The sequence below is a fragment of the Podarcis vaucheri genome, assembly GCF_965113315.1.
Source record: "Podarcis vaucheri genome assembly, chromosome: 2".
Classification (NCBI taxonomy): Eukaryota; Metazoa; Chordata; class Lepidosauria; order Squamata; family Lacertidae; genus Podarcis; species Podarcis vaucheri.
Window position 1 is genome coordinate 56,634,313 of NC_138760.1, and position 19,804 is coordinate 56,654,116.

The 19,804-nt window shown below is 42.2% G+C and overlaps 1 long non-coding RNA gene across 1 annotated transcript in view; it reads left to right on the top strand.

Moving 5' to 3' along the window:
- The window catches only part of LOC309527054, a 60,045-nt gene extending 40,516 nt beyond the window's left edge, over window positions 1–19,529 (top strand). Inside the window, exon 3 of the long non-coding RNA XR_014217084.1 lies at window positions 19,345–19,529. This is a non-coding gene — a long non-coding RNA (uncharacterized lncRNA). The remainder of the gene's footprint in view (window positions 1–19,344) is intronic.
- The last annotated feature ends 275 nt before the right edge of the window (window positions 19,530–19,804 follow it).

The following is a 19,804-nucleotide window of genomic DNA, read 5'->3' on the forward strand; positions in this document are numbered from 1 at the left end:
CCCAGACAGGCAGAGCAGGCTTTGCAAAGCTACTAAGAAGAATCTACAACGTCACATCGCTAGACAGACAGATGCAGACAACTGGAATGCTTACAGGTGCAAAAAATGCTCAGGATATAGCAAGCTTCTTCAACGACTAAGGTCTGCAGGGGATCTGCATGCCTTTCTTTCTCTTTTAAAATTAGCTTTCACAATCTGCTGCAATTATTGTTTGGTCTGATGTAGCTCTAAAATGAGACCCTGTAAATGTCTATTTACTCGAATATTGGATACTAAGAACTGCTACCCAGTTCTGTTCCATTGGATACTTACAAACAAACAAACGTCTGTTTTTAACTTTTAAAAATAAATGTGCTTGAGGAGATCTTTACTATGGATAAGGTATCTGTAGTTTGCATCTTTCTTTAAAAAGCCGAGTCAATTATATTCCACCTAAATGATATCTTCTGGTCTGTTCCTTAAAGAAAGCCAGCAAAAGTTACAACAAAATCTACCAAGCACAGCCAGCTGTAGATATTTTGATCCTTCATGTGATGAGCCCAGAGGTGTGTGATGCTTATAAACCTTCCACTGTGATTGTTGTAATCCGTATAATAAACTGCTATTGATTCCTGGAAAAAAGGGAGAGGGACCCCCTCTTCAAACAAACAACCCCTCAATAATGAAAAATGCAACTTTTTGGAAGCCAAAAATGGGAGAGGGAGTTAATTTCATGCAATGACGATGACATGCACTTATTCCACAGTGCAATGCCATATTTCTTTCCTGCATGCTCGGTATCTTTTTCCCCCTTTCTAATCTTGGTTTTGACATTTGTTTGCTTTAAAAAAATTAAAATTCCTCTAGGAATATAAGAAAATGTTTGCTTTGAATTCCAACTTCATCTTCATTGCTTACTTTGGCCAACTTTATCTACTGAGTTAGTGGGCATTGATTTTTTGAGCCACCCAACGTGGCATTCTTAAATCCAGGGCTTCTCCAGTAATTCCCATTCAGGAACTGCTGGAGAAGACGATACAGTTCAGACTCTTAATTGTAGCCTCTGAGGGACCAGCACAGCAGCACAAAGGCAGCTGAAAGGGAGGCAGGGCTCTAATCACATTAGTGGCCCACCAATTTAAACCCACATGCTGCAAAAGCAAAAGTCTCATTTGGAAGAGGTCTCTTTTATATGTAAGAAATACAGCAGCCAAGCCAGGAACTTGGAAAACATTGCATGTCAACATGATTAATACGGAGGGCTTGAAATGTTGTCTCCTATCCATATGTTGTTTTAAGGGATGGAGAGTCCGAGGCATCATGGGAAGGGGAAAACCTGTAGCCCATAACGGAGAGAAGGAAGGTGACCAATTTAAGGTTTCTAGGAACAACGCTGGCACGAGAGTAGCTCTGGTTTCTCATTAGCAGGAATGCCCTGGGGGACTATAAACATTTATGTAGCATTGTTTCCCCATTAAAAGGCATGCAAACTCATCCTTGGAGTTATATGGCCATGATGTGGCACGCCAATGAGCACTTCAGGCACCCTTTTCCTCTGCTCTTTTCTCATAGGTTAGAGACCAATGGTAATTTCTGAAAGGGCTGGTGCTGGTGTTATTTCACCAACATATGTTTCTCTTATTGCCCTTATTATTTCCAACAAACAGGCTTCCCTGGCTTTTGAAAACAACACAAACCCTGCAAACAGAAGTCATAGTGGGATGCATGCCATTCTCAGTGTTGTGGCGGCATGTACAATGTTAAGGTTAGCTTCGTGTCTGTGTGTTTGGCATCCTTTCTTTAACTCATGTCCAGATGCTACATTATGAACAAAAAGCAGCTTCTTTGTATGTACACACTATGGGAAGCAGGAAGTTGGGCTAGACAGGCCTTTGGCATGACCTTAGCATTCAGTCAGGAGTCAAACAGAAGGCTGAAACTCTAGCTTTTCAATGGATAAAACCAGGCTGCCTCTTACAGTGTGAGACAATCACGATCTCCAATTGGTTTGGAAGTCTAAATCCACCCCTCCACAACTCCAAATGAAAATTTGTGTGAAAGTGCTGAGCTCTTTAGACTAAACAAATAGTTCTCTCATCCTGTCATATCAGTGTTGTGTTGGCTACCCGGGATAGGATGACATGCTGATTTAATGACTGGTTGAAAACAAATCTAGGAAGAGTAAATAAAATTTTAAAAATCTGCTATTGGCAAATGTTCATTCTAATAAAATCTGACCACTCAAATGTTCACGGCAAATGAATCTTGATGGAGCTTGATCATAGCCAGAGCTAATCCATTCAAAAATCGCAGGAGCAGTCACATGATCCCCCCCTCCCTGACTCTTTATTCAGACTTTTGAGCATGATGTGTTGTTGTTTTTGCAAGAGTGAAGGAACTTGAATAATTTCAAAACAGAAAACCCAAGTTTTGTTTTTTTTTTAAAGGGAAATTTTGCTTTGTTTTGAAATTGTATATAAATAATTTCTTGTAAGGATGTGTAATAAATTGTTTCTCTCTTATACAACTTTAGTTTCTAGCCCTACACACCAACAATATTTGTGATGCCACAGGCAGCAAGTCTTTTCAATTCCATTTTTCAATCTCACTCCAGCTATTACCAACCCTGTATTTCTCACCTGCCAGGCTGCTACTTCACATTTCTGTACTGGAGGTGTTATAAAAACTTCTGCTCATCTGTCATCTTCAGATAACACCACTTTACCATTCCCATTTTGGGCTAAAATACACACCACGCGTATCTTTTCTCTTATGAGGGGCAGAAAGCAGCTGAAGGAGGGAGATTTTGAATGAAAAACAAGCAGAAGAGAAAGAGTTAAAAGGGCCATATGACCACCACCCCCATTGTTTTGTGCTAAAATTTGCAGTCCCAGCAGCTGTTTTGGGATCAACAAGGAAGATTTGCAGAGAAAATGTCAGGTACAATTTTCATCCAGTCATCTGCAGTGTATTATAGGTAGCTATTTGCTTAAAGGAAGATGACACATTTGCCCTTTGTTACTGAGCCCCACTCTGTTAGTGCCAAGATGAAGGATGAGTGAATCCTCGCCTAAACTGGCAAATTGGCAGAGAAGTAATACGGTCATACATTCAGTCACCCAGAGGTGTGCAGTGAGTAAGGTATATTTACAGAAACAAACCCACACTCAACTTTCTGAGAGGTGAGTGGAATTAGCGGCAAAGCAAGCAAACAAGCACTTTGCCTCATTTCCAGCTTGAATCAGGATTCATTCTGCCTACAGCTGCGTAGAGGGTTTTAAAACCAGCCCTATTTTTTTGTTTAAAAAAGGTATTGCATTTCCAAAGTCTGATGAAAGCCAAACTAATACGATTCACCTGATTGGAGTTAAAATGTTGTCCCGACATGGATACATCAAGAAGGGTACAAACTGAATGTTTCTCATGGCAGGTAATATCTCTCAACTCTATAAAATGAGGCTCTCCTGTTTCACAGTGCTACAGATTCACAGAACTTGCTCTGTAGCGATGATTTGCTTTGAAAATGGCGAGTTGCAGTTGTTTTAGTCATGAAAGTAGCTGCTATGGTCAGGGCTGGATTTAGGTTTGATGAGGCCCTAAGCTACTGAAGGTAATGGGGCCTGTTATATGTCCAGCTTATTGGAGATTCATTCCCCGGTCTGCAGTCATGGGATTGTTGTCTATCACATGTGGTGTATGTTTTGACTCCACAGAGTGGGAAGTGACGGAGACAGAATGTTTGTGTTGCTGTGTTCCATGAAGTGGGACTATTGTCCTTTCTGTTTGCTGTCTGATGCTAGAGAGAGAGGGAGCCATGTTGCAGTGCTCCGTGTGTGTTTATATGTAAATAAAGTAGATTAGCCAAAATGCTGAGTTGCTGAGGTCTGTTATGCAAGCTGCAAAGCCTCCACGGATCCTTAAGTGTGCCAATGTCTGTTGGCATCAGTCGCTGTGATGTTCAGGCAGTTGAAAGCTTTTGAAGCTCCTGAACGATCGACCGGGAGGGAGAGAACATGCCAGTCGGGCATGTGTCCTACACGAGAGTAGGACGGATCCTGACACAGCTGTCCTTTGTCAACAACAAATTGTCACTGTTTTACCTATATACAGGTACCACTGTATATAGAAAGGAGCAAACCAGTGATATTTTAGGGAGCAGGCTAGCAGGCAGGGCCCATTATTTACATCATAGAAGCATACACAACACAAAACACTGTTGCTGTATGTAGGTTTTATTTTATTTGTTTTTTTATCTTATATTTTGTAAATATACATCCAGTTTTCCCCCCTTTAATTTTTTTGGGGGCCCCCAAGAGAGTGGGGCCCTAAGCTATAAGCTTGTTTAGCCAGTGCCGGAATTACGTATAAGCTATGTTCATCCATGATTCCGCATTTCTTATGTTAAGAACATTCAGGGTCACAGAAAAGGCCCTCTAGTCTAGTATTCTCCCCACACAGTAACCAGCCAGATGTCTATGCAAAGCCCAAAGCAGGACATGAGTCCTTGCCTGCGGTTTGTTCCCCTGTCTCTGGAAATGGAGGTGTGGCTTCCATGTATAATAGTCATTGATTGCCTTATGCTCCATGAATTTAACTAATTCCCTTTTAAAGCCACCCAAACTGACCAAAATAGGAAAAATTAAATAAAATGAAAACAATAATAATCCTGTATTCCAACTTAGACTGTTTTGGAGAGTCACCTCTTCTCGTTTCATTATTGGGACTGAGAAGTCACTCTGTGCCCATTTCTGAGGAGTGATGGGCAACCTGAAACACATTCCTTTTAGTGAAAGTCTTTCATCCTACAAATTAACAGGAACGGAAATGAAAGGCAATGAAGTTGAGAAACAAAGAACTTGGGAAATCCATCGAAGGTTCCAAAGTTAACAGCTTCTTCCTTACCTGAAATCATTGGCACATAACCCCAGTTCACGACAAAGAAAAATTTAGTTTTTCCTATGTTCATGATTGCAGCTATTTAAAATAAATCGTCTTTAATTAAATGCAAGTCTTCATGATTTGTAGTACTGTATACTTGGGCCAAGGCTCTCTGATTTCATTTCTGAAGAAGAACGTAACTCTAGTCTCTTGCCAGTTTATACCATTCGCCATGTCCAGCCATAGATAATTTCTCATGGGCCCAAAACTTTCAACAATACTGCATTATGTTTCATGACTCATAAAATGGGCTGTTGCCCGTGGAAAGCCATGCATCTTAGGGCAGGCTATACTGCTCCCTCCAGCATGTTTGAACGGGTCGTTCAACCTTCAAGATATAGCATGGTTTATTATTCTCATGACTCGCATACTCTCTGCTGACGGTAAGAGCTTCTTGCATCAGAGGAGGAAATAAAATTAAAGGCTCTGGTGCATTTCAGTGGGAAATTAAATGCTCAGTAAAATCTGCCACAAGCAAACATCAAACAAAGGATGGAGCTGGGATGCAAATCTAAAACCTTTTCGAGATAAGCAAATCTCATAAAACTCTGATGCAATATGGTAGTGAAGGGGAAATTATCAATCCTGTTTTGTGACTGCCTTTAATTCCGTTTTGTGTTTGAAGTTTACTCTCCCTGATATTGTTTTTATTTGTTACTACATTATACATTTTTGTGTTTTTATGTTGCAAACTGCCCTGTGATCCTTGAATGAAGGGTGGTATGGAAATTTAATAAATAAAAATGATGATAATGAATGTGCAAATTGACATTCCTTCTGGCAGGGGTATAGTTAATTGCAATCCTATAATTCAAATTTCATAATTCACATAGGTAAGCAATGTCTGTCACTGTCCGCACCTGTATTTGACCCATGAGCTGCAGGTTCCCAGCCCATCCTACAAGGGTTTATGCACAGTTTAAAATATACGAGTTAAAATTACCACTGTGTTCAACACTCACTGTCACCTAAATGCTTTGTCATGTAAAGGTGAATATCCAGTGGAATATATGACTGTGCAACCTGATGCATGTTTACTCAGAAGTATGTCCCATTGCCTTCCATTTTAAAGGCAGTTGGTTAAGATAACAATATGCTACTGTAACATTGGGGGGGGGGGTCATTTTTTTTTTAAAGTGAATGGCCAGGGCTATGCTTTCACAAAATTTGCAAGGGAAGCATTCTGGAGCTGCCACAAAGAACCTGTGTGCATTGAGCGGGAAGCACAGATTTGCATAAATCTACTCATGGGCAACTTCAAGGCCCATTTTCACTTCTTACAGTTCTTCATCTTTAAACCAGACTTCAGCTAGGCAGCACCTTCAAATTGAGGATTGTCATCAACTGTACAGTTGGACACATGGCCAAAGTAGCACTGAAACTACATCACAGATGATATGAAGAAGGCAATACTTCTTAAAGACTGCTGTGGGTGGAAGCAAAAGCATGCTAACTCTTATTTGTTTTCAATAGAGGGCAAAGATAATTCATGTATTTTCTTACTTTTGTGGATCTTTATTCCACAATCCAGGGGCGTCAGGCAGTGTACATGTTTTACTTCAGTGCTGAAGGAAGCACAATAATAGAGATGGAAAACTGATTTAACAGTCACTAGCTGTTTGTAGAAAAGAAAAGAAAAGACCGGAATCCAGTCCTGGAACGTTCACAAAAATAAACTATGGACAGACCTGTTATGATACAAAAGAATTAATTTGCTTACCTGTGGTTAATGATTACATGAAACATGAAGACATCAGCCAACTGAAGAAACAAATGGTCCCACTCCCAAACAATAGCATACTTTTCGTAGGATTAATGGGCAGAAGCCAGTTTATCGCATGTTCACATAGCCTGGAGGTTTTAACTCCTCAAGGTTGCAAAGTGATACACTTGTACAACATTTCCCCTCATTGTTTTTCACATGATAACAAAAGCTAAACTAAAGTAAAAACAGAGTTGATAACATCAATGGAAGAAATAGGAGCTCAAGTTGTCTCAGCTGCATGTGCAAAGAAACTTTTTCTGAGCAGCTGGAAATAGACCACAGTAAATTAGGAAGCAATCCTGACTGCCCCTGCTGACACCTCCACCCAATCCAAACCCCAGACTCGCTAGTGGAAAGAGGGTATGGATTGGTTTGTTAGTTTATAGCAGTGATTCTCAATCTTTTTGGAGTCACAGACCCCTTTGAGAATCTGATGTAAGCAAGGGACCTCAGAAAACTGCACATAAATACTCACACACACAGTTTTGCACATAATTTTAATGATTGGAAAATTCAGGTTTTTTGCACCTTGTTCACAGACCCCCCTGAAGCCCATTCATGGCTTAGGGAATTAATTCCAGTGGAAGGAGCAAAAATCCTTGTTGTGTGAACATATCACATATCTACTCATTAGCAGTGTATATTATAAGAGAAAGCTTCATCCTGACCCAACACCCCCCCCCCCCGTCATATGCTCTGATGTGCACCACTGTGGTATGTATTCAAGTTAAAGCAACCATTTTAACTAGCCCACAAAAAATGTACCAGCTAGCTCAGGTCTCTCATGGTATGATGATATAATTACGTAATGGACCACCCATTTTTTTTTTCTTCTAAAATGAGTGTATTTGTATCTCAAAAAGAAAAGGGTTTTCTTTCAAAGTGAATCTACCTACCATCTGTCACTTCTTGAACAGTTTTGTAAAATAGTGTCAGGGCAACTTTCTGATTTTTGTAAGGTGGTGGTATTGGAGAAAGAGGACTGTGTCTGTGCTGCCAAGACAAAGCAGTAGGCCTAATTTCTGGTTGTTTCTCCTGCTCCTTCTACATTTATCATTTGCCTGCCAAATAGATTTAAATGAAACCCAGTGATATCTTTGGTGTGAAGCCTGTCCTTAAAACCAGCTGAGCTGTTTTTGTGTACTTAAGTGTGATGTGGTAGGAAGTTACTGGAAGGAATTTTTACTTGCCCCTAGAGAGTTAGTGGCTAGTTGCATGGCTCCTTTAAAAATTGGGCCGGTTTGGATGTTACTTTACCCCAAGGTGGCTTGGCTGCCTACAGCAGTCCAATGGTTTTCCTAGGGGCAGAATGCCTATGGGAACAATGCAAGGCTAGCACATGCTGTCCTTTCCAAGGGGAAAAGATGGGCTGGAAGGAACAAGGAGTGAAGGGTTGTGGGTGACTACAGAGAGGAAGTGAGAGAGAACAAGCTGGAAGGTTATTAAAGACGGAGGCTTCCTGTATTAAATCACAACATGTTTGTTGTTAGATTACAACAGTGAAATATACTCAGAGTCGCAAAGTGATTTCATGCTCTTTATTCAGCTCATGGTGGTGAGGAGGAATGAATGAAAGTCCCCTCAAAGTATCTGCTTTATATACATTATTTACAGGATGGGCTGCACATGATTGGTTAATTCTGGAATTCTACTGTAAGCCAATCAGGTTGTGGATTCACTTATATCTGGAGCATGATTGGGTGGTTCCTGCCAACCAATCATACTGCTGCATTGTTCTTGGACCAATCAGACTGCTGCAATTTGGATCCTATTGTTCTAGGACCAATCAGACTGCTGCAGTTTGGATCCTATTCAACTCAGTACATAACAAACAGTTTCTAGCTTTGTTCCATTCAAGGAACCACATGTGTTTTATGTCCATGTTCTAAGCTACCTTGGGGGTTCTTGTTGCTGAAAGGTAGGCTAAGAAATCTTGTAAGTGCCTTCTCCAATTCCTACTGGTGTTTGCTTTGAGACTGGCAACCTCTTGAAAGCCATAGCCTGTGGGGTGGGGTGTCTCTGTAGCTCTGTAGTTGCCCAGGCTTTCAGGAGAAAAGGAAATCTGATTCAAATCAAGCAGTGCTGGTGCTGTGCTATGCTGTTGATTTAATCTTGTAGTTTTTAGATGGTTTACGTATTGTTGTAAATGGTGGTATTTTTACTATGTTATACATTGCATTGGGCTCCCTTGGGAAGAAGAGAAACATATAAACTAACTAAATACCAAAACATGCATCATCATCATCTACCAGGTATTGTAGTAGTTTTAGCACATTAGCTGCTATTTACTTTTTATTTTTGAACATAAGTTATAATTTCATAATATTAGGGTTATGCTCCTATGGCTCACTTTTTGTTTACTCTTTGTCTCCTAAGTGCATTCTTCTTCAAGTATTCAGATTCCGCACTTAATCATGTCTGATGTTTTACAAGGAAGCTGTCTCATCATTCTCTCTCTCTCTCTGAATCTGAAAAGGGACACCAGGGGCAAAGGTCTTCAAATATGTCTGGTTCCCATGGGCAGTCTTGGGATTCACAACTTGTCCAGGTTCAGGGAACAGACTATTCTCGACGTTTTCAAAGGCCATGGTCATGTGTATCTGGTAGCCTGTCATTTTGGATTTTGGGTGCATCTGCTTGCAGAAATCCACAAACCCATTTTTAATACATTCAAGATATTCTAGGTTGACCTATTCTAGTAAGCACCGGTAGAAGCAGAGCAAATTGCCTTATACACTGTTTTTGTCAGAAAACTGGATGGTTAAGCAAGGGAAGGATATGTTTTCATATTCTGGTCACTGCTTTGAATGTGAACAGAGGATAGTACAATTGCTGACATTTAGACTGGATCCTTGAGGTATTTTAAGGTCACACGCATACCTAGGGGGTAGTCTATGAATAGCTAGAAAGGGCTCTCTCAGAGTATCTCACCACCCATCAATTTCTCCCTGTGTTATGGAATTTCCTTTTTCCCTTTGGCCCCATGGCAATGGCTAGTCCTCTGAGGGTGCTCATTTATAGTGCTTCTAGCATTTGTATGTATTGTACAGCACTTTCACACCAATGTCGTGGGAAGTGTTTTAAATAACGTTAAAGCTCTTAAATAAGGAGTAAAAGCCCAATCCATAAACCAGTTAAAATCTGACAGCAATCCATTTGAAATCAGTGGACTCCATTGGTTGCATCAAAATATTATGTGCTAATGGCGTTTATGCACTTGTCCTGATGCTAGTGTTTTAACAACACAGTTCTGTGCCTGTTTATTCAAATATAAGTCCCACATGACAATGGGGTTTACTTCCAGGTAAGTGTGCATAGGATTACAGCCTGCTGTTGTGCAAATAGTGGGTAGCTGAGCCAAATTGATCAGATCTGTTTGATGCCTTCCGCTCAGTTTGCAGGAATGGAAATAACAAAAGCCATGCTTATTTTCCCACGAAGGCATGTGCACAATGTGCATATATGTAAACGCTGCATTTCATATTAAAAGTGATTGTGTTTGCACAGGCACAATATGCTATTATCTATCTATCTATCATCTATCTATCTATCTATCTATCTATCTATCTATCATCTATCTATCATCTATCTATCTATCTATCTATCATCTATCTATCTATCATCTATCTATCTATCTATCTATCTATCTATCTATCATCTATCTATCTATCTATCATCTATCTATCTATCTATCTATCTATCTATCTATCTATCTATCTATCTATCTATCTATATCATCTATCTCTATCTATCTATCATCTATCTATCTATCATCTATCTATCTATCTATCTATCTATCTATCTATCTATCTATCTATCATCTATCTATCTATCTATCTATCTATCTAAATGTGTAGGCTAATTTTTAAAGAAAACACTGTAGCCTTTTCCTATGGGGAGTATGAGACTAACAACATGGAGGTGTATGAATGTATTTGTACAAATGTCTTCCCTGTGGTTATATTGCATAAGTTGAATTTGAAAGGTCTACGGAGAGCCACAATTACGGCTACACCACTCTCAGCTTATTGGGAGAAGGGCAGGATACATGTTTGAGTTTTTTTAAACATGAAAGGAATGGTACCTTTTCAACGCAATGGAGAGAAAGAAGCAATGTGGGACCTGGAATTTGGGCAGCTGGTGTATTTGCTGAACTCAGCTTGTGTGGAGGATGGGTATGAGGATTTCTAATGGCTCGACAAGATGCAATATGCTCTGATGAAAGGTCAATATTTTCTTCTTCAGTATACTTGAAGGAGTGTCTCCATCCCCATTGTTCTGCCTGGACACTGAGGTCCAGTGCTGAGGGCCTTCTGGTGGTTCCCTCACTGCGAGAAGCCAAGTTACAGGGAACCAGGCAAAGGGCCTTCTCGGTAGTGGCACCCTCCTTGTGGAACGCCCTCCCAACAGATGTCAAAGAGAACAACAACTACCAGGCTTTTAAAAGACATCTGAAGGTAGCCCTGTTTAGGGACTATTGTATTTTAATATTCTGTTGGAAGCCGCCCAGAGTGGCTGGGGAAACCCAGCCAGATGGGTGGGCTAATAATTTATTATTATTATTATTATTATTATTATTATTATTGTTGTTGTTGTTGTTGTTGTTGTTGTTGTTGTTGTCATTATTCCTGCTACATGTCACAAGAATGCAATTGGAGTCTGCTGGATCAGACCTACTGGCCCATCCAGTCTAGCATCCTGTTTGTACAGTGGCCAGCCAGATGCCTTTGGAAAAGCCAAAAGCAGGACCTGAGGACAACAGCGCTCTCTCCACTTGTGATTCCCAGCGACTGGCATTCAGAGACATGTCTCATTTGTTTCCTTCAGGAATGCTGAATCCATGTTCCCAAGAGCCCCAGATGACATGCTAGTATTCAGCGCTGCTAGTAATCAGCTTCCCACACTTAAAAAAATAATAATAATCCTGAATTGCTATTCTCCACCAGCAGGAAGTGAGGAATATCCTCCAATTCAAAAAGTGTCCAAGTCTCCCAATTCAAAGGGTACGAATCTTGAAATCAGACAGCAGTCAAGTGGATTAAACTTATGCATGTGCTTTAGCCAGCTATATATGAAGAACCTATGTTGTAGCAGCTATATATAGAGCACCCAGTAGGATATTCTGTATTGGAGAGTGGACTAGGGGCAGAGACATGTCTGCAGGACTCTTTGCTGCTCAATAGCTTCATCCATCCAAATTTAGATTACATTTTTGTAACCTATCCTTAATGCCCCCATTGACTTCCTGTAACTTTTCCCTGTTGTTTGTTATTAAATCGTTTAAACGGCGGCTGTATAGACTGTAGACGTTTTGGATTTCTGCAACTGTTGCTGTTACTACTAACCAGTTATTTAGCTCCAGTGGAGTGCCAGGGGTGTTTGAGATGCAACAGTGACACGGTGCCTGCCCAGAAGGCTTCGAAAGAACTGTTGCCAGGTGCAGGAAGCAAGCCATATGAAACACACCACTTCCCAATCTAGCGCCGAATACAATTTCCTGCCTTAAAATACTGTACTCCAAGTCCTCATGCTCATACTTAGCCACCAAAGGAGATGCATGCTGTAATGTATGCTGCATTACAATGCTTGTAATGTTTTTATAGGCTTTATGTTGCCCAGAGGCAAGGCCATCACTCAGTGGTAGCTTGGTCCTGGGTATAAACCCTACCATCTGCAGCTAGGGCTGGTACCCTGGAGCCAAAGAAGACTGAGTTTGATGGACTATCCAACCACATCAACACCATACATTGAATGCACTTTTAAAGCACATTGCTTCCCCCAAAGAATTCTGGGAACTGGATATAAACTACAGTTCCTAGGGTTTTTTTTGGGGGGGGTGGGGAATTAATGTGCTTTAAAGGTATGATAGAAGGCAGCTTTCTATGCTGCCATAATTACTTTTACATATATGGTGTGTGACACTCTTTGGGGCCTGGAAGAGGAGGAAGGTGCACTAGAATTTTTTTAATGCCTCTGCTAAAAAAGAAAATTTGGGTTGGGTGTGGGGGAAGAGAAATGAAGTTATTTCCTTGATGTGTTTTAATGGTTAGGACCCTAAGGGTAAACCAATATTGCAGCGTTAATATGTGTTAATTTTAGCACAGTGAGTAGATAGGATAATATTTCTTTTTTGAGTTGTGATTGGCTCATATCCTTCGCTTTGGGGTTTAACAGGGAACAAATTTTAATTTGGTATTTATAGCAATGCATCCTCTTCCCTTACTTCAAAGAGAAAGTAATAGAGGTGTAAAATCTGGTCCCATTAATGTAGTAGCTGGAGGGCGGCCGGGGGGGGGCGGGGGAGAGAGAATTAGAGCTGGAAGTTGACTTAGCGATTCTGTCGTTTCATTGAGGGCTGCACTTTAATAACTTTTGAATGGTTCCATTTAGGAAACTGCAAGCCAAGTCACAAACTTACGAGGGTGGGTGTGGACAAGGATGTTAGCAGAACAAAGTCAGCTGAACAGACTTGTGCAATTGTATCTAAGAATAGATCTACCTGCGTCATGTAAAAAAAAAAAAAGTGGTGTGTATTTCTAGAACTCCTGTCTTGGTACAGAAATCAAAGTAAGGAAGTTTGGTCACCACCAAACACATGAAACCAAAAGAGTCAGGCAGATTCCAAGAAGCAGAGTCCCAACTGCTGGGAACTGAAGTCAGCGTCTTAGGTGGCATGGAGAGTACTGCCAGCCAGACCTGCCCTACTGAAAACAGAGCCACTCCCTGCCACATTGCAAGGCAAATTATCAAGAGACGGTGCAGATCTGTAATCAGGGTATTTTGGGAAATGTTTTGAAGCAGAGATGGTGATATAAATGCTTGCACAAATTCTGAATGGCAAGCTCCAAATACACGATAAAGGGCCAGAAAGTTAAATATAGCGGAATGCGGTAACTTGGCCACAACACCAGCTTGCAAAAATATACACCAGAGACGTGCTTGATGCTCCTTTATGCGCATGGCATTACTTACAGGGATAGATGCATAGCACTTACTTTAAAGATCAGATGTGTGTGCAGTGCATCTGATTCCTGTCGATTTGTGCTAGGTTGGCTGACAGGGCTGACTGTATCATTAGGTAGCTCATTTTATATAGCTAGCTTCCTGAAATCAGCACGACATTCTCCAAGGGAAAATAAGACCCATGTTTTCAAAAGGAGGATCTTGTGTTTTTGGCTGGGTGCTCTATTGTTCAACTAGGAATGGAGGACACATGTACATACCCATTGTAGTTTTTCCATCAAAAGAGGTTGGCTAAGAATAAAGTACAAGATTGGAGGACCTCTGCTGTGGCTAGTAAAACTACATTTGCCCCAGCACAGGAAGGGAATGAAGATGGGTGGGAAGACTGTTGGAGGAACAGAGTACTTGCTTAGTGCTTTTGAACATCTAAATTTAAAAGCACCATCTCTAGGAAATTACCTGGCAACCAAAGCACACAAATCTGGGTCTTTAAAATTCTGTCCTAAATAAAGTGCCTAAACTGCTCCTGAGGCCCTGATGGTCCAAATGGTTAGCCTTGATAGGAAACCTTGCCCTAAGAAGAAATATTTTTTAAGAGAACCTTGGTCATCTAGTTCTTCTGACCTCAACAGGAACAGATGACGTGCTTTTCAAAATGTCTATCTGATGGACGTTTCGTCTCCCTCACAGGACCCATTTTGCTGCTTGTTAAACCAGCATCCTTGTCAAAGACCTCGCTAACTCCAGCAATTATTGACAGAGTCTGAAATTCAGCCATGGGAGGGCGGTATTTAGCCACAGGAGTCCCTTTTCTTACCATGGGGTCTGAGGAGTGTACTGACTCCTTCACATTTTGCCTCTATTCACTAAAGGCGCTTTCTATAGTGAGCCAGGCAATGGACTTCATTATCTGAAGATCACTGATACTTGACTGTTGCGCCTCCCGTTGTCCCAGTGTCACAACAGCAGTTCTCCTCAGCTTAATTTACTTTGAATTCCTAGGACACAATTCAGTCTTTGGCATCTCAGAAGCAATGGGTCCATTCTGTCAGGATCTGTTCCCGAAAGTTCCCAAATCAGAAACATTTATTTATCTGGTCATATGTCTTGGCTTAGGAGCCAATGTGTGAGGGCCAATCTCAGTGTGGTGATTACAGATAACACATCTCTTTTTTTCAAGGCTGGCCCACTCACATATAAAGTTTGAATAGTAAAAGGAGCATATGGGAGAGGGGCTGTGAATCTCCCCCCTTCTTTTGAACCTCATTTCCCCTTAGCGTTGACTGTGGTAAGTACTTATTTGGGCCCAAAACAAATGAAGGTTCTTGGAGCAAATGGTTCTTCTTAAAGGCTGCCTCACATGTTATATGTGAGTGGAGCTGGAATAATATGATGAACCATTCACTTCTGGTTTGAGCCTGAGACAGGATATTTGTCGGTGTTTATGTGTGGAAGAATGGGCTGATAAAGTAATTTTTAAAACCTAGCCCTTTCAGTTTATTTTCAGTTGGAAAGTACTCTTTCGGCTTCAAACCCTTCCTGTTAGCTCATTTCTTCCATTTCTTCTCTTCTTAATATTATTATTTTTGCTCTGCCTGTCTTTCTGATTAGTTTGAATATCTTGGCCTAACCACTTTTATGATTTGTTTTGATCTTTGTACTTCCCATTAAAAGGATGTGGTATGCCTCAAAATAGCAGATCAGTAAAAGACAATAATAGATGTTTGGTAGGACCAACGGTGGAGGTGTTTTTGGAAGGAGGAGGTAAGCTAATAATATTGAGGAAATGACAACAGGAAAAGCCAAGCCAGCTTGTCTTGTGTTCCTAAGGTGAAACTGTTTCACAGGGAAGTGTGACCCTTCCCATGTGGCTTTTCATAGACGTCAAAGCTGCTGAGAACATTTCAGTACCAAGGCATTTTAATGATCATCCCTTAGGGCCAGCAGCCCCATAATTCTCTTCTAGCAAGTGCACTGGAACATAATGTTCTTCTCAGTATACATGTGAGCAGAAGGGGGACAACCTTTGCCCTGTGGGAAAACATTGCTTTTTTTGGGATGCAACAATCCAGCTGGTCATGGGGAACAGTTTGAAAGATGCATGCCATATCCTATTTGCGTAACTGCAGTCCTTGCACCCCTTATTTGCTGTAGTAAACTCCAGGGCGCTGGTATGAACTGTGTGTGTGTGTGTGTGTGTGTGTGTGTGTCATCATCATCATCATGATCATCATCATGTGTGTGTACACACACACACACACACACACACACACACACATGCCTGCAACTCTAAATGCAGTTAGGAAGGACCTAGTAGATGCCAGTGAAAATATTGTGCAACTTTCTTTAGGTTAAGCCAGAGCAACCCTGACTGCAACCTTATTTCTAATGGTGATCGCTGGAACAAAGACAACATTAGCAGAGAAGCCATAAACAAACCCAGTAAGAGCTTGGCTAATCCATCACAAAAGAAACTTCTTACTAAAAATTGATTGATATCTTGGTATTCTACTAACCTTTTAGAAACATAGCCAGTAGGTGTCAACTCCCTTAGCATGGCCAAGTGTTCTTTTATCAAACCCTTTTCAAAAAAACACATTTGCAGAGGCGGAAAACAATCAAAACTGCTTCAGCTCTCAGGGACGGAAATACAGTGTATGGCACAGTTTTTGCTCCCTAAAATGCCTGTCTTTGAAAGCACCATGTATACTGGAGTAATGAGGGCAAGGCTCAGCAGCAATCTGGCTCTGAGAGGCAGGCCCAGGGAAGGAGGCTGCTGAGGTTTGGGCAATAAAAGAAGCAACTTGTCAGCTGATGGGAAGTGGGGTGGTAAAAATAATGGCACAATAGCAGTCAGGGAATGAAGAGAGGCATTAAAAAACCACAACTCCACACACCTCCAAACCAGGTGAGATAATAGTGCCAGGTCACACTGGAAAGTATGCACTGCTATTGCAATGAAAGCTCGAAAAAATACTATAAACCAGCATTTATTTATTTTTATGGAAATTGTCAGAGCTGCTCCCAGATCCCAGCTCACAGAGGATCACGCTAGCCAGCGTCCACTTTATAAAAGTCTTTATTGAGTTACAGTTTCCATTTCCAAGCTGCAGCGTGCAGCTCTACGTCTTAGAAGCTAGACCGGCGAAGCTCCGTCTGAGTCCCCGCCTCCTGTACACCAACTTAATACTCTAGCCTTACTCCACCTCTTCCGCCTTTCCTTCCTTCTCTGGGTCCCTCTGCCCCCCGTGGTCTCTTCCTTCCTGGACTCTTCCGACGCCGACCCCCCGGACCCTTCTCCCTCTTTGCGGCGGGCTTTAGGACCTGGCTCCCTTTCCGGGCTGCTTACTGTGCCGCCTTCCTGCGCATTTGAACTTGGCGCGCGCGCCCAACTTCTCACCTTCCTCTTGACCGTTTCCTCACTCCCCGACGGAGGTGTGGCCAATTCTGACTCAAACCCTCCCGCCTATGGCGAGTCGCCTGATCCCGATACCTGGGACCCTTCCTCCCTACTGCATTCTGGTGGGGAAGCTGGCCCCGATTTCCAACTGCTGCTCTCTGAGTCCCCTCTGGTCCCTTCTTCCTGAGGTGTCCCCCTAGGTGCCCCCCTTGCTCTGACCACTGGCGCTCCTTTCTGTGAATCTTCCGATTCACTGGAAAGACTCGGAGATCTCGGGCCCCCGTCATCGCTCATGTTTCCTTCGTCTTCCTCCCCTTCGCTCTCCGTTTCCTCCCTTTCCTGTGCCTCAGCTCCTGAACCCCTGACAGAAATGAAGAAGAATAGGGGAGCAGTTCAGAGAAAACATTGCCTGGGTTCCTTGCATCAAAATGGCGTCGAAAATGGAGAAAAGGGCTAGTGCTGAAATTCTCTAGCAGAGTTGGCTTCCATTCCTGTTCTCCTTGTCTAGAAACCATATGCTGTGGGAGAAAATGCTCCTTGTACCCCTTGACCTAAGAGAATTCACCATTTTTGCGTGATAGAACATAATTTGAGAATCACGGCAACATTTAATTTGTGGTATGGCTGAAACTATATTCATGTAAGTTATATGTGCCATATAGCACGGGTGTGTGTGTGTGTGTAGTTATGTCATCTTGCATTGCATTCTGGGCTATCCTTTTAGGAGTCAAAGGAGCCACGAGGAAGTGCATCCTGGTTTAATTGTATATTATTATAAGTGTGAGGCTGGTAAACCAAGAAATAACCAGCAGTTTGCCTGACGGCCAAGAAAACACTCTGTGTGGCCTGTGCGGCAGAAACACAGCCCCTTATGATGGATACAGAACAATAGAGGTTCAGTTCACCTAAACAGCTTTGAGTTTTCCCTTGTCCATCATGATGTAACCAAGCCATAGAAGCCTTTGCTTCAAGTAGATAGAGAGGAACCTTTGTAAAACATGCTGCCAAATGGATATATCAAGGCAGGCCTTATCATGACAGGCTGTCAGGGACTAGCAGGGCTCTGATGAGTGTGTGGTGGAGGCAGGGGGCCAGGGGATTGACCTAGGAGAGGGGGCCAGAGATTTATGGGGTTTGGCACCACCAATATTGTTGTTGCTGTTGTTGTCATATGTTACTGGAAGTTGTCACCAAAAGAGGACTTCACCTCTTAAAAGTGACATATACCATATTTTTCCATGTATGAGATGCCCCCATGTATAAGAAGCCCCCTACGTTTGGGGACCCCAAATTTAGAAAATGGGCTTATGCACAACTGTGTATAAGACGCCCCTAGTTTTTTAACTTTATTTTAAAGTAACCCCCCCTTAATCTTATACACAGAAAAGTACGGTAAATGTTTCAAGAAATAAACAAGAAGTCAGCCCAGCAATATGTTTCATCAACAAAGAGTGACTTTCCATGACTTGTTCACAAACAAGATGGCCTAAAGGAGTAAGGAAAGACAGGAACTAGGTCAGATCTGTTTCAGTGGCGACTGCATCAGCAAGGATAAGCAGGGGCGACCACTGAGACAAAACGGGAATTGGCACCCCCTGTCCCACCAGTGCCACACCTCACCACTTCCGCTGCCCCCACATCCTGGCCTTCACTGAACTCAGTGGGAATTGGGGTGCTCCTCAAGGTGTTGTTGCTCAGCTTCTTAACCCAGGGGAGGGAAAGACGAGTGACAGCACCACACGTTGGAATGCCTCCTCTCACCACTGCTGCTGGTAGCAGTGGGACTGGAAGAACACTGCCTCTAGCACTTCTGCCACTTGAGGTGGGCACCTCACTCAGAAGCAGTGGCACTAAGGCACTTCTGAGTCACCAGAAGTGGAACCAGCTACCGAGATCAACACAAATAACACTCCTAAATGACTCATTTGACCTCAATCAGTTTTCTTAAAAAAACAACAACCCAGCAACCCTAGATCATTACTAATCTATTTCATTATTGTCTTCACTTGCTCAGGCTGATTCACACATGCCTGGTCACCACTGGGTGGCTCATCATTCTGTGGCTTATCATGTGATGACTTGCAGTTGATGGTGTGAGCTTCCTCCGTGGAAAAACACTGTGTTTGAGGCGATGCAAGGAAATATGAAGCCCCATTCTCAAAGTTTTATCTAGGATGGCTGAGTTGTAAATGCAAGTCGTCCTCCATTGTTTTGGTTTGATCACACGTGTGTGAACTCGTGCAAAGTGCTCATGGTTTGCCTTATTTTTCTGCACATGGCTGCTAACGTTGAATGCCAGTTTGTCTGTAGTGCTAAAGAAAGCTGGTCTGGATGGGAGTTGGCTGCTGGATTGACATGCATCTCCACAGGGCTTATGCTGACCCCAGCCTGATCGTAAGTGACCGTTGGCACTGCAAGCAAGTTCTCAACATGGTGTACATACTGCATCACAAATCTTGGCAGTATGGAGCTTTACTGGCAGGGCAGCAGTTGAAGAAGGAGCAAAAAAGGTTTTTCTTGTGTGTGGGGGTTTCTTTGTGGCTGATTAGCTGTTTTCCCTGTGTAAAGGTCAGAGGGGGCAGGGTTTCTGTTGAGGCAGGGGATTAGCTGTGGGAGGAGCTTATCAGAGTTTGCAGGGCAGCGGCGCGCGCCTAGCGGTGCGCGCAGTTATACCCATCTTTTAAATTTAGGGGAGCTAGTCTCAAACGTTTGTTGGGGGAGACCTAGGTTTTTTTTGTGTGGGAAGTTATTTGTCCTGT